Raw genomic sequence first — 14,147 nt, 5'->3', positions numbered from 1 at the left:
GGTTATTTCCGGAATTTCATGGAATTTCGTTGCGCGAAATTGTTTCTGGGAAAGAGTGGCGATCGCCGGAGAAACCGATAAACTTGTAAAATCCGACGTTCTTGGTATTCTGTGAAATTAGCGCGAACGGATTATAGGTTCGGTCTGTTCGTGACACTCCTATTAGTATCGTGGAAAAAGGGGAAACGAGGGAAAATCGCAGCTCCTTTCTTCTTCTTTCTTTTCCCCTATCGAGCTAAGAAAGTGGAAGCTGGACGTGTGGTCGAACTCTCTGCTGCTTCGCTAAATCTTATTATCACCGCCTCGACAGCCTCTCAGGCGACCCTGAAGCACGGACAACGAGTGGACCAAATGAGCCGTGTAGCTTTCAGCTATTTTATTCTTGCTTTCCAACCTTTTTCTCCCTCTTACGATGATAATGGATAAAGATTTCTTTGTTGAAAAAAGAAAATCCTTCTACTTTCGCGACCGAACGGCACAGCTATTTCTAGATTACAATCATCCCTCGAATAAGGTGTGCTAAGGTGTAACAATAAAGCCAGGATTAAGTCGGTTAATCCAGAAGAGTAGGAATCGTCGGTTGAAGAAGTTTCTATGTCCTTTGCATTTCATTCGCTGCTTGACTCTTCCGATACCCGGAATCCCACCACCCCCGCGGCAAAGGGGCGAGCGTGCAGCGCGAGGCGGTATTAAGAGGGTGAAATTTATGGAGTCGAGCAACTATTTAGATAGGCGGATAGAAGTCTCGCGATTTCGCTTTTTGCCAACCTTCCTGGCGTCGAACGGGGGTAGGGGGGTTTGCAACCGGCCTTTGGTATTCAGACTTAATTAGTTTTTCGTCGACGGATAATCCGCGGCGGGCGATTTGTCAGAAGAGCAACGGAAGTTTACGCGGTTGGAATTAAGGGTAGCGTCTTTAGACCGGCTCGAGATCAAGGCGATATTTAAACGGGCCTCGGTAGGCGCGATTCCGTTTCCGGTCCTCGTTCAAGGAAACCCATCGTGGATTTATTTTATCGCCGCCACGAAATTCGGCCCGGCCAAGAAACTGCCAGCCATCGCAGCTCGGCTTATCCCGCTTCGCAGTTTAAACGCTGCCACGAGTTTACTAGACGAGCACAGGTTAAAGATGGATGACTTTAAACCCACATATTTCTATGCAGAACACGGTTCTAGGTGTCGTGTATTTTAAAACAGGCATCCTTTAATTAATTAACGTTAAAAGTGACTTAAGGAGGGGAGAACATTTCACGTCTCAAGAGAAAGAAGAAACGTTATCGCGTCAGCGCTTGGCGATATATAATAAAGAGGAGAAAAAAAAAAAAAATCGTGTCCCGAGGGTGAGGCCGTTTTAAGAAACCTCGAACAGCTTTGGAAGAAAACGCGAAGAAGTAGTAAAGAAATAGGAAAGAAGAGGTAGAGCAGCAACTGCAGCGAAGCAAAGCAGTTACGACTTTTCTCTCGAGCCAGCCCTTTCCCTCTTTTCTTCTCTTTTTTCCCCGGGCCGAACGCAACAACCACCCCAAGGGTTTCCCTCTTCCTCGTCGAATACCGCATTACAGAACGCGCTGAAACTTTTATGCCGGCTCACGGTGACTGACTTCCCCATACATATTCCGTCAGGCTAGTTTCAAACCCAATTGCTACAGGATAGAGAATCTTTAATTGGCAATCGAGCTCGTAACGAAACCTGTTCGCGTAACGAGCTCCCTTTCCAATCCCCTGCCAATATTAAATACCTTTGGTTATCGAGCTACCTTTTGCAACGTACTTTCTGTGAATCAATTAGGAACGTTTAACGTGACGGCTCGAATAGACGTTGATAAGATGGAAAAATGTTGGGAAATTTTATGATGGCTTGTTGAAACAGGACGAATTTTTCTATTTATAATATTGGTATCGTAATATTGTACAGATTTTAGTTGAAAAAAAAGTTGAAGACGACTATCGATTGAAAATGTAAAAGCCGAAGAACTAGAGTGGATCGGTCGTCTGTGCAAAGAGGGTTGAAGAGAGAGGGTGGCGCGACAGAGGAGGCGTAAAATTAATCAGCTAGTAATACGCACTTAGCGCCGACACGATCGATCGTGACGAATGAAAAGTGGGACAGGAACCCATTTCCTGTGTTTCCGCGTAAGCCTCTGTCGGTTGGCAAACAGACTGGTTTAAAGCTGCTACGTCGATTGACGCTGGCGAAACCAAGCTTTGCTTGTTAAATAATTCTCGTACGATATTAGTTTGCGATCGCGTCGCTGTGCCTCGAGTTCTGTTAATTTATCTCCACCGTTTCGTTCCTCGTTAACATTCGTCCTTTCTGCGCGTGAATAACTGTTTGGGCTGGCTTTCAGTTGATATCGATATCAATGATCGTGTAGTTTGCGTAACGTTTAACACGGTTGGGAAAATCAATTCTTAACAGGAAAAAATTTTCATCTCTGTTTACCTTTATCATCCTGCAGAAAGTTCAATGTATTTGCATTCCGAATGCTGCACGGATTTCCTTACAATTTATTGAACACTCGCGGGGATTTAATAGTTGGCCAAGGATGGTTCAAGAATCGCAAATTATAGTCTATCGTCTCGTGTATCATTGTTACCGATCAGCTAAAATTTTATTGTATTTTATGGATCATTTGTAAAGAGAAACTTTTGAAAATTCAACCGAGAAATATGTATATACGCGGTCGTTGCGATCTCACTATAAAATTACGGTCTTTATCGATTGCCAAACCTGGGATTAGTTATTACCAAAGTGTTCGAACAATAGGTATCGTTGAAGCCTGTGACGATAACTAATTTTAATGCCATATTGGTCCATTGATATACACGGTGTTCCCTTTGTGCAAATATTTTTAATTAAAACCAAAATGTATCAAGGAATTTAATTAATCTACTCGAGTATCTTTGTTTGATAATCTTATTACAGAAATAATTTATTGTAAATATCAGAATAAATGAAAAAATTGTTCAGCGATATCAAGAAAATTTGTCTATTAAAATGAGGAAGAAGAGAAATGGACATAGATACGAACGAGGGATTTATTTCAATCGAATAAATTAGTTTTCAAAAATACCAAGATCTCGAACGATTGTCTTATCGTTTTTGTACACTCTGTATATTCAACGCGGTTGTCTGCAGGGGCTGTAAAACAGCCCGATAAATATCGCGATAAATTTCGACACGACGTGTATTTTTATTCGCGCCGAGCGTAAATTTATTTTATTCGCGCGATTCGCAATCGGAACACCGTTTAAATATGTTTTATGAAAGCGTCGATTACCCTCAACTTTATTTCACGATTATCATTCACACGAATCGTTATCATCCTTCACTTATATTCTTCCTAATCAACGACGATTTTATCTATTTTTCTTATTTCGACAGAAATTTCAAATATTAGAAATTTCCTTTCTTTCCAACGCTTCGCGCGAAGCGAAATAAAATAAAAGGTAAGGAAATAAAAATGGTGGAGAAGGTTGCGTGATATACGGTAGGAGAAGAGGAGGGAAGCGCTGGCAGTTATCTGGCAGAAGTGCATTAGCTTTTGTTTGTCACCGAGGGAGAAGAAGAGCCGGAACTGGATCTCGTGTGTCGCGAATGAGCTTGTTCTTATTCCCTCTCGTGTAGGCCGCCAGTTTTACACCTCCCACGACCGTCTCTGTTGTTTTCCAAGCCCCGAGGTGTATCTAGATAACTCGGCAGATGGCTTTTCCCCGTGCTCGACCCCGCTATTCGTCCACCTGGTAATTTCGCGTACCTCGGGAAAAGATTAACGAACGATGTCGGGTTATTTTAACGAACGAGAGTAAATGCTTGTAACCGTGATAATATTGCAGGGAGACGCGTATTCTTTGACGAAATTACAACAATCTGTGTTCCATGCTTCTTCATTTCCAACGATTGTTTTTATCCATTCGATTCCATTTTGCTTTTGATTTATAGTACCTTCAGATTCAATGATTATTTTCCGTGGGATATTTATTCTATAGTTTGAACGGATTTGGAGATTTTAAAGAATCCAATCCGTCTGCTATTTATTCGTGTCGACGCGATAGACGCGGAGGGTGGTAGACCGTGGTATTTGTTAAGTGTATAGAAACGAGGGGTAGACGTGGGTGGTTCGGTTGAGTGACTGAAAAGAGGGAAGTAAGAAAAGGAGGGTAGAAAGAGGTCAGAGGAAGGTAGAGAAAGTTGGAAGTTGGAAATTCCACGAGGCTCGTCGCATACTTGCTTCTAAGTTATGCCCTCATAAACTCACAGAGACATAGCTACGTGTCTAGGACGACTCGAGAGACGAGCCGAGTTGTATCTGTTCTCATGCTCGAGAAAGGTAACCGTGCAGGTTACGGTGGTGGCCCTGCCAGGGGTTTATATCAATTGCACCCTCCCATCGCAGACAGGCGAGAAGAGCGTAGAAATATAGGGATTAGCAGGTGCGAGGAAACGGAGAGAAAAGTATGGCCAGACTGGTATTATGCTGGTACAGTTCGAATTAGCATACTGACGTCTCGCGAAAAGCATTCGTATCCGTTAGCTCGAGCCAACCTGGCTAGAAACGTGGTCGAGTTTATGTTCGCGATGCATTTCCAACGCGTACTTCAAATTAACGTATACCGCCGCCGTTTTCTCTGGATACAAGGATGCCTTTTTTTAACGAGGCAACTCTTTACGACTGGTTAGGTTTAGTTACCTCGATCCTCGATGGCTAATTAACTCGTTAATTTAATATATAAATAATTGCACCATCGTGACAGCGATAATTCGAATTTCGTTTCAGACTTGTTTCCTTTTATCTTAGTAATTTCACTCAATCTCCTGTCTATCTTTTCGACAAGCAATTTTCATCAATTTCTCGTTCCACCGTTGGAATTTTAATGATTTTACATAGCGTTTACTTATACGATAAAATACATTTTCCGTCTAATACCTATCTCGTCTGCAGCGGCAGCTAACAAGCTTCAGAATTACGTCCCCTTTGAACAGGATACTTCTGACAGATGCCAGCTTCACGGAATTCGATACCGGCGACTCAGAAGGAAGCATCCGATGATTCTCGATTCATGAGATGTTAAGAAACATCCGAGCCAAGAAACTACCGTATCGATCACTCGAGGCGTAAAAATTCAAGTACCTCTTATCAGATATGTTTCGCTTCTAATGGATCTTCGTCGTAAAAAAAAATTTCATTTTATTAACGATTCACTTTCACGACGGTCACCGATGATAACTGCTATAAATTTAATGCAGTCAGAGTGTTGTTATGAAAATTTTATTACACGGTATTTTTTTCTTTCTTTCATTGAATATTTCTAATTAAGTAAAGTTACATACGTGTTAAGGGAAGCTTAATTATAAGCATTGCAAGATCGGTACAACCATCTGGTAATTTCACGAATAGTTGAAATAAAGCATCGAATTGTCTCGATTTGTTCCCCGGTTTCTATTTAACGACAACAGTAGACGGAATGCAGCGAGCGGTTTTCGCAAAGTCAGTTGAAGCCAGGATGGTAGGAAATTATTGGCACGGTCTGGAGTTGACTGGATGTTAATTACTCTATCACTCCAGCCCGTTTTCCTCGCGGCCCACCCTCTTCTCCCTTTCCTCGCTGCTGGTAACACTCGATCCACCCTCACCTCCTCTGCCGCGCCGTAATTATGACAGGCCTGCCTCATAATAAGGTAATTTAAACGCATGACTTAGGAGCCAGAGCGCAGAGGATATTGGCCTGGCTCTCTTCCCTACCATCCCCAGTTTCCTCTGTTTCTGCCCAGTTACCACTCTTTACGACACTATAATCGTCGCGATACCTTCAGCTGCCCTTTTCGCGAACCAATTCCTTCTTCTTCCTCCGCCAGAATGGCAGAGCTTTTAAAAAATTGCTCAGACATTCTTGTACCATCTACGTGCGTCTGGTTGGACGTTTCGCTCGATACTCGGGGGTTGCTCGATGATTGTCTACCTCGATTAGGGTGCTTTCGTCAACCTGGAAATGCTCGAGGGTTCTTTGAAGACCGGTGGCATGTCGTTTTCAACGAATTACTTAATTTCAAGGTTGTTCTTCAGTTGAAAGCTTGTAATTTGCTAATTTCGACTCACCATTGATTAATTGTTTTCATACGTAATTCGACTATATTATAATTATATTAGCAAAGTGAAATTTAATTAGTAACTAGATGATTCACCGTTGAGTTTCCTTTACTTCGATAAGATAATAACCTCGCGAAACTACATTTATCTTCCTGTCGTTTATTGTCATAATACCAGCCTCTCGAAAGGATAACTAAGGTAACTGGTTAACGGAAGCTAGTTACACGATCCGCAGAACGTAGAAGAAGGAAAATTTCGTACCAGTTACAAGTGATATCATGAAAATGTAAATGATCGAAATCAACAGAAGTTTCCAAGCTAATATTTCTATTATCAAAATGAAATCAACAGTTGCCGTTGAGAAAGTAGGCAACAATGACAGAAGGTATCGCGGTTTCCCGACTATAAAGGAACTCGATTCACCGTTGATTACATTATATACGGTTGTTACGGTATATAGATCGAAATTACGTTCGAACGGAAGAGCAGAAACGGCCTGCTCGTCCCGTTTCCCTCTCTCGTTTCCACCGGATTGGTTCTTTTCACGATCGATCACCGTACGCCTCTCCGCTGCCTGCGTTTAAACTGTGTATCTGTAGCCCTGCAGACGACGGAAAAATGTTTGCGCCGGTTAATGACCGCGCTCGTTTGCCTTCGAGAAATGACTTCTAAATAAATTTCAACGTTTAACTGACTTAATTATCTACGAAAGCGGAGACCCGCCGATTCGAAGGCCTCTTCGCAGGCGAGAAAGGAAAGCTTTTACCTTGCCACCGGGCTTTCCTCTCTGTACACTCCATGCTGACGTTTTGTTACCTCTAAAGGGGTGAATTTTCTTCTTAATAAGTAACAAAAGAATCCATACTTTTGTACACGGTTGTTTCGTTATAAGAAATGAAGTCAGACTCGGCGCGCCAGTAGTATAGGTCGGTGTATAGTCAGACATTAGTATATCACGCGTAATTACATACAGAACCTTCTTCATTCGTGTGTCGCTTGAATACGGTAACGCGGTAGTTGAAGTAGTATAGGAGGATACATAGTCAGACATAGCGTAGCTTTGATTTAACTTCGTCTTTGATCTCACATAGTTAGGTGAACGTATCCGTATCGGAGAAGCATCAGAAACTTTTTTACAGAATAATTGCACTTTCAAATCACTTATAATTGAATTTTCATTTTCCACCCTCGGTATCGAGGGTTAATAACGTGCTAACTCGATCAATTGCATAATCCTGTATTGGAAGAAAAGCTTCTCTCGGATTTGAATAAACGAATCGAAGAAAATATCGTAGGGTCATCTTTCCATCGCCCTAGATACATTCTGTCTTCCCGAACAGACTTGCTCTTTATCTTTTTCCACCCTCCCGATACTCGTGGGTATACTCTTTGCTAGGAGACGTGGGCGCGATGAGAAAAGCGGGCTCCGGATCGTATATCAGAGAACGAGGATCGTGGTCGATCGGTTATCGGGCGGGAAATATGTATTGCTAGATCGAAACGCCGAGACATTTCTCTCTCGACTGGCAGCTAGTCGACGTTCTCGATATAACTGGAGAAACGGAGTAATCAGCTTCCCCCTTTGCACCGCCCACTGAACGAACGATCGCGACGCAATTTTCGCGAGATCAGCTCGCGCGGTTGAAACGCCTCGCCTCGCCGCGCCGCGCCGCGTCGTGCCGGCACCACTAATCCTTTCGAAGCTGTTGCTCGAGCGGAAAGCGGAAACTGAAGGCGATCCTACGAGTTGCTCGTGTTTCCATTCACCGTTAAAGTGTGTTCTCGCTATCGAAAATAGAAATTGAAATCGAGATTGAAAAATCTAATCTTTAAAAAGGAAAAAGAAAAAAATTGAGCGAGAAACATCCTTTCGTATCTGATCGGAGAATCGAGGCAAGGTTCGTTAACGAGTTTCCTCGTTTGGTGGTGTCCAGCTTCCGTTACCTGAACAGGAAACTTTGAAAGCGTGCGAGCGCGCGAGCGCACTTCACCTGGTAATTAACACGGTCAAAGCGAGCCGGCGAATTATCATAGGCGGAATGAAAGTCGGGTCGGGAATAATCGTGCCGCGGTAGCTAATTGCCGTTACACACCAATTAACTCATCGACATCCATTAGCGGCAGCTTGTTTCGTAGCGGCTGTTAAACGTTCAACGAAAACTCGTTGACGTAACTATCGACGATATAAGCGTCCATGTATACATATAATGCGTTTTCGTTACTCGCCGGTCTCTACTTTTGTTTTCCATCGAAACTTCAACCGACGATAAGTTGAAAAGTTCGCCCCCTCGTGTGTTTCGAATTCAGAACAATTCAAAATGATATCGAACGTTATTTTGATTGAGAAAAAAAAAAGTAACGAGGAAAGTAGATTTATCATTTAATCCGAGAAAAAAAAAAAATCGTGTCACGTCAGTCATCAACTTCTCCCTAGAACGAGAGAGAATAAAGGCGATAGGAAGGCAGAGAGTGGTAACAGTTGCCGGCATCACACGAGTGGAATACTTATAACGCGGTTACGTGAGTTGGACGTGCGAACAGTGAGTCATAAATATTGGTAGGCGGCTGAAAAGTCTTTCGGGCATATCTCTGCTTCGGCGTGAGGCCCTTTAATCATGCAACAGCCGCGGGGGATGAAGTTTCGAGGGAGCCTTGTCAGAGGGTTGATACGACCGTTTGCTTCTTCACACCGAAGCCCCCATATTTTTTTCTTCCGAGTTTCTCTCAAAATTTCAATTTTCGTTTTAAGATTCTTCGAGGCTCCAGATAAACCGAATGTTAATTTTAATACAAAAATAGTTTACGCATTAAATGAAACAAGGTATAAAATTAAAAAAAAAAATTGTCTGATTATCGAGATCGTTTAAAAGTGGGTAGAAAAAGCGAGCGAACGATTAGGGGACATTATAAAAGGTGTATCTGATAACGCAGTGTGTAAAGCACGGAATAATTCTCGAAATATAAAAGTGTTGCATCGAACGGGGGAGACAAGTGGGGGGGAGGTTATGTATAAAAGGGGTCGTGCATTCTCGTTATCGGACGCGATTGTCGTTATTTATGCTGTTAAAGGTAATTAACTTATCTAAGTGTCCACCGCGAGAGTGTATCTGCTGAATTATGAGCAGACGCATCCAGGAAGTTTTTTCTGTCCATAAAATCCTCGATTCCGCGGTTATTCGCACCCCTTGAATCTAACGACGCCACCGCGACCGTTTAACGCTCTTCTGCTTTAACGTTCGCTCGTTTCATCGCATTGTGTGAGATACGGTATGCTAGGAATAAAACGAAACAGCTTTATGCCAAAAGGAATAAATTCAGTTTCTTTGTAACTCAACAGTTTCACGACTTTGTGAAATCTAACTATAATCCATTAATTTTCACGAATAACTGGTCTAACGAATCAGGACAAGGTAGAATCTGTTTCAAAGGGTTGAACGATCGTGCAAAAAAGCAATCGAGAATAAACAAATCGTTGAGGATCGTAAAGATGGCAGTGAAAACAGTAACTAAACGATCCTCGTCGTTTACTCTTTACCCTCTGTTCCATGACCGGTTAAAGAGCACCGAAAAACATTCTGAAAAGCATACTGCGGCAAGGGCGCGTAATCGTCGTTGCGTATCGAGTGCTTCTCGCGCTCGTTTCAAGTTGGCCAAGGGTTGAATACATCCCCCATGCCCGGGTTTGTTTATTAAGGCCGTTTCCACTTTTAATAAGCTGGAACCGGCTACCTCGTGCCACCGTCTGTGCCAGAAAAGGATCCTTGGATCTCGTTAAAGCCGCGGTTTCACGCTGACCAACTTTTATTGGATCCGACTGCCCGCTCTCGCCGGCTGTTGTTAAAGCCTGTTAACGATAAGTTATGCTCCGCGTGTTACGCTTCTCGTCCTGCTTTCCTCGCGAGGATGGTCTTCGAACACTATAGGTAATTAGAGATAAATTAAGAAAACGCGTGTTCCGGCATCAAGGGGATTTTTCTTCGATTCGTAACGGAATCGTTCGTGTTCGCGCTCGCGACATTACCAGCAACAACAACAACAACCGCCCCCCTCTGTCCGCGTGTTGGTCAGATATTATTTTTTTGCCGGGGGCGAGGCGAGATAATAGCGGGCAGCGAAGCGAACGAAAGCATAACTCTGTCCGATAAAAAGCTTTTATTACCGGCAATTAGGATAAGCTTGTTCTCCTCTGTCCCTCGCCACCCTCCGCTGCTTTTCTCCCTTCGCTTTTTACCCTTTTCTCCGGCCGTTTCTCACCGTCTCCACCGTTCGACAACACACGCGACGAAACGCCTCGACACGCTCGCTAAGCTTGGACAAACACTTCGGCATAGCTTGCTCTACACTTTTCCCGTATTTCTAACGTATTTATTCTCGAAACAAAGCGTATCGGGCTTTTTCCGAGCATTTTCAAAGTCGAAGGTGTTAGAATTTCAATCCTCAGCTATTCGAGGGTAATTCGAGAGAGAAAAAATTATTATATAACAGGGATGATATGTAAATTTTTCATCGATAAATCCATAACCCGAAAGTGTATAAAAATCTATGAATAACTAAACGTACACGCTACCCTTCTATCTACTTTCCGAAAACTATAATAAATCAAGTCGGATCTAAACCAAACGTGTCCTAATAGTCCCTGGCCGCCCTTCGAAATTCCCAACCTCCGATCCAGTTCGTGTCCCAATAAAATCGACCATCCCGAGCCATCGACCTCTGGAACAACCCCAGGCCAATCCCGAAGAAATCCAACCAACCCTCTCTCGGTTCGAGAGTTTTTCCGAATCGAGACCTATTTCCGTTCCCTCCCGACATTTGAAAGGGGTCGCTAATCCGCGAACTGCAGTTGTAATAATCGCTCTGGTATTTCGCGAGAGAAGAGAAGAGAAGAGAAGAGAAAGGGGATGTGGTATCTGTAAGAGAAGATCGGACTCGTCTCGCGAGGGTGCGCAGAGCCGGTGTTACGAGGCGTCGTTCTCGAGCGGATATGTCGGCCGTAGTCGTTGCAGGATAATATTTTTGGCCCTGTTCCCGGGACACCGGTGGAACAACGCGTCTCCTCTTTGGTGATCCTCCGCCGTGTCTAGCAACCACCCCTGCGACTATCACGCTCCAAAACGGTGCTTCGTCTGGCAAACGGGTTGAAACACGAAAATTTTCCACACTGTTCCTGCTAAGTAGGCCTTACGAGGCCTATTATATCGTCAGCTACGTGTAATGACCGGACGTTACGTCGTCCCGTTAATAAGCTTACCGCACAGAGGATGCTCGAACGGTCGGGGCTGCTTCTGATGTTACACGCTCGACGGAGAACCGGGTCGAAGATCAGATCGTTTCGAAGAAAATATTTATTTATCGCGGCATCCATCTTTGAAAATGAATTTAACGTTGAATCACGAAATATGGTTAACCGGCGCGGCGGGAGGACAGGTCGGGAACATTATCGCAAGTTGCATATACGCAAACGATGAACGATGGCGAAGGGTGAATTCCGAAAGGAGTCGGTCGTTTGCTTTATGACTTTGCCCGCAGCCTTTCGTGACCCACTCTTAGTGTACGCAGGTTAAAAAGCAGTCTGCACGCGAGGGATACATTTGGAAGCCGGGTAAACAGCCGAAGCCGACAACGGAAGCAGAAACACCGGTCGGACACAAATCGGACACCGGACACCGATAGCTGCTTGAGAAACTGCGACGGACACGGAGCCACGCGAGCGACGGTGATTAATTGTCGAGAAACCGACACGAGGATTCGCTGTGAACGTACATCTCCACCCAACGGACAGCTGCGATTCACACGAACCCTATCTACCCCCCTCCCCGCCCCTCAAGACATACACGGTGACCGTTTAGTTTGCATCCTCCATTGAATCTTCTATTTATAAAAGTATGAAAATTTAAATAACCCGCAAGGGTGAAAACACGGATAGATTAGATTTATCGTTATTCACCCCTGAACGATCAATTATTCCCTTAAATTCCACGAGAAATTCTACTTCTCACCGCAAAGAATCGGGTGTATACATCTTATTCTCGCCCCAAAAACTCTCCCCTTTCAGCCGAAAGTCTTTTCTCCCCAGAGTATCGAGCTCGATACACACTTCTTTCCGCGTCACTCGGACAACCCACCAACCTGCCCGTATCTTCGTTTCCCCTGTCAATCTATCCGTCACTACCCCGAGGAGAAAAAAAATCCACCCTATCTTCTAGCTCGTCTCCGTCTATTTATCTCCCCCGGGTTCCGGTGCGTGGCAAACATCCTTCCTCCTCGTCCTCTCCGTTCCCTTTCCACCATCCTCGAATTCTCGCGAAGCTCGACCAGAGAGGTTGGTTAAGAAGGGCTGTTTCTAGGGGTGTAACGGTTATCGTTTGGCAGAGGTGCCAACCGCATCGCGCACCACTTTGACGCGATGGTTAGGCGGAAGCCTAATGGCGTAGGTTGCTGCAAACCCGTGCGGAGGTAGGGTTGTTCGTTGGCGGAAGAAGCGAGAAAAGGGCTGGAGGGGGTGGCAGGAATCTGCATATCGCTGCAGAGTCAAGCGGTGGCAGTTCGGTAGCTTTTTTGGAAAACGTGAGAATAATCCGCGGCGTTCTTTGCATATCGCGACACAGACCGCCCGGGGGGTTTTGTAAAGTAAATGCAGAAAACGCGCGACTTCCGCTTGTAAACTGTCGGTCGCGTGGACGTTAAGCAACCCCTAAATAGCATGGCGAATTTCCTCTACCTTCCTGGCGAGGATTTTCAGATTTAAAACGCGATAAGTTTTGGCAACTCTGTGGCGGAGTGTTTCGAAACTTTTTGCACCCTCGACACCCTTTTCGAGTATCCTGTTAAAACGCCAAGAGGAAATTTTTAAAAAAGTACATCTAACGGAACAAGAAATAGAGATTACAAATATTTTTTTCACTTTAATCTATCGCCTTCCAAATGACTCGGTTACCACAACCACACGGAAACATAGAAATAAAAGCATTCAACATCTCTCGATCATCTCTGCAGTGAATTTCATCCCCCTCCGTTCACCGCAGCCACCCTCTATCGTAATTCAACCACGTCCACCGCGTTGCACGTTCCCGCGAGATTCCTACCACTGTCCAGGACACTCACACCCTTCGATCAGGTCAATTTAATAAATTGAATCGCCGATCTATCACTAGAAATACTAATATTTTCGTTCATATTTCAATTCGATTTATTCGTTAGTCGAATTATCTAACGAGACAAGCAGATTCATTTCTCCTTGAATTAAGGCTCGTTTTCATTCGCTTAAAGCTGTCTAGGATCGCTCGAACGACGCGATGGTATTCGTCGTTAGGAATACGACTGGTAAACCGCTGTCTCGTAACTTCATTCGCCCTTAATACCGAGGAGAACCCACGCGACACCCTAGCCAAAGCCTGATAGCCGTAGAACGCGCACCTTAAGCAACCCTCCGTCGAAGAGGGTGGCTCGAACAAGCTCGTTCGCGTATCGTATCACGTCGATAGTTTATTGATATTACGCGATGCCAACGTAACGATCCGATGCAGTGCGAAACGACATAGTCCTCGGGGAATTTCCATGGATTCCCATCCGCGAAACAGCGATCGCGTAATATCGGACAACAATGTTGAGATTCTGAGAAAATTTTAAACAGACGTCGCTAAGAAATAATAATTATTTATACTGCGATTCGTTATTTTTATGAGAACGTTCGCTGTAAATTTGTAACGACGAGACTTTCTCCATATTCGTCCATTACGCGAATTGCCCCTTCGAAAATTTATGAAAAATGTCAGGTGCGCGTACAATTTATGAAAATGCAACGCAAAACGCCACCGACGCGAGTGTGTTCCCTTTGAAACATCAATTTCTACATGTCGAATAAGAAAAACACTCGACAATAGAAAAGTCTGCAATTTTGCATGAATGATTTTCCATTTCGAAACTGGTCCCGTATTTTTCCCTCGACGTTCAAGATTTTTTTTAATTATATTCCGCGGAAACGAGCCTGCTGTTAATATATCTTTTATTACGACGGGGGGAAAAAAGGCGGGCAACGAAGTTGGTACATTAATTTTG

Source organism: Osmia lignaria, chromosome 9, assembly GCF_051020975.1.
Source record: "Osmia lignaria lignaria isolate PbOS001 chromosome 9, iyOsmLign1, whole genome shotgun sequence".
Lineage (NCBI taxonomy): Eukaryota > Metazoa > Arthropoda > Insecta > Hymenoptera > Megachilidae > Osmia > Osmia lignaria.
The sequence above is the reverse complement of the archived record's forward strand: the minus strand, read 5'-3'. Positions refer to the sequence as shown.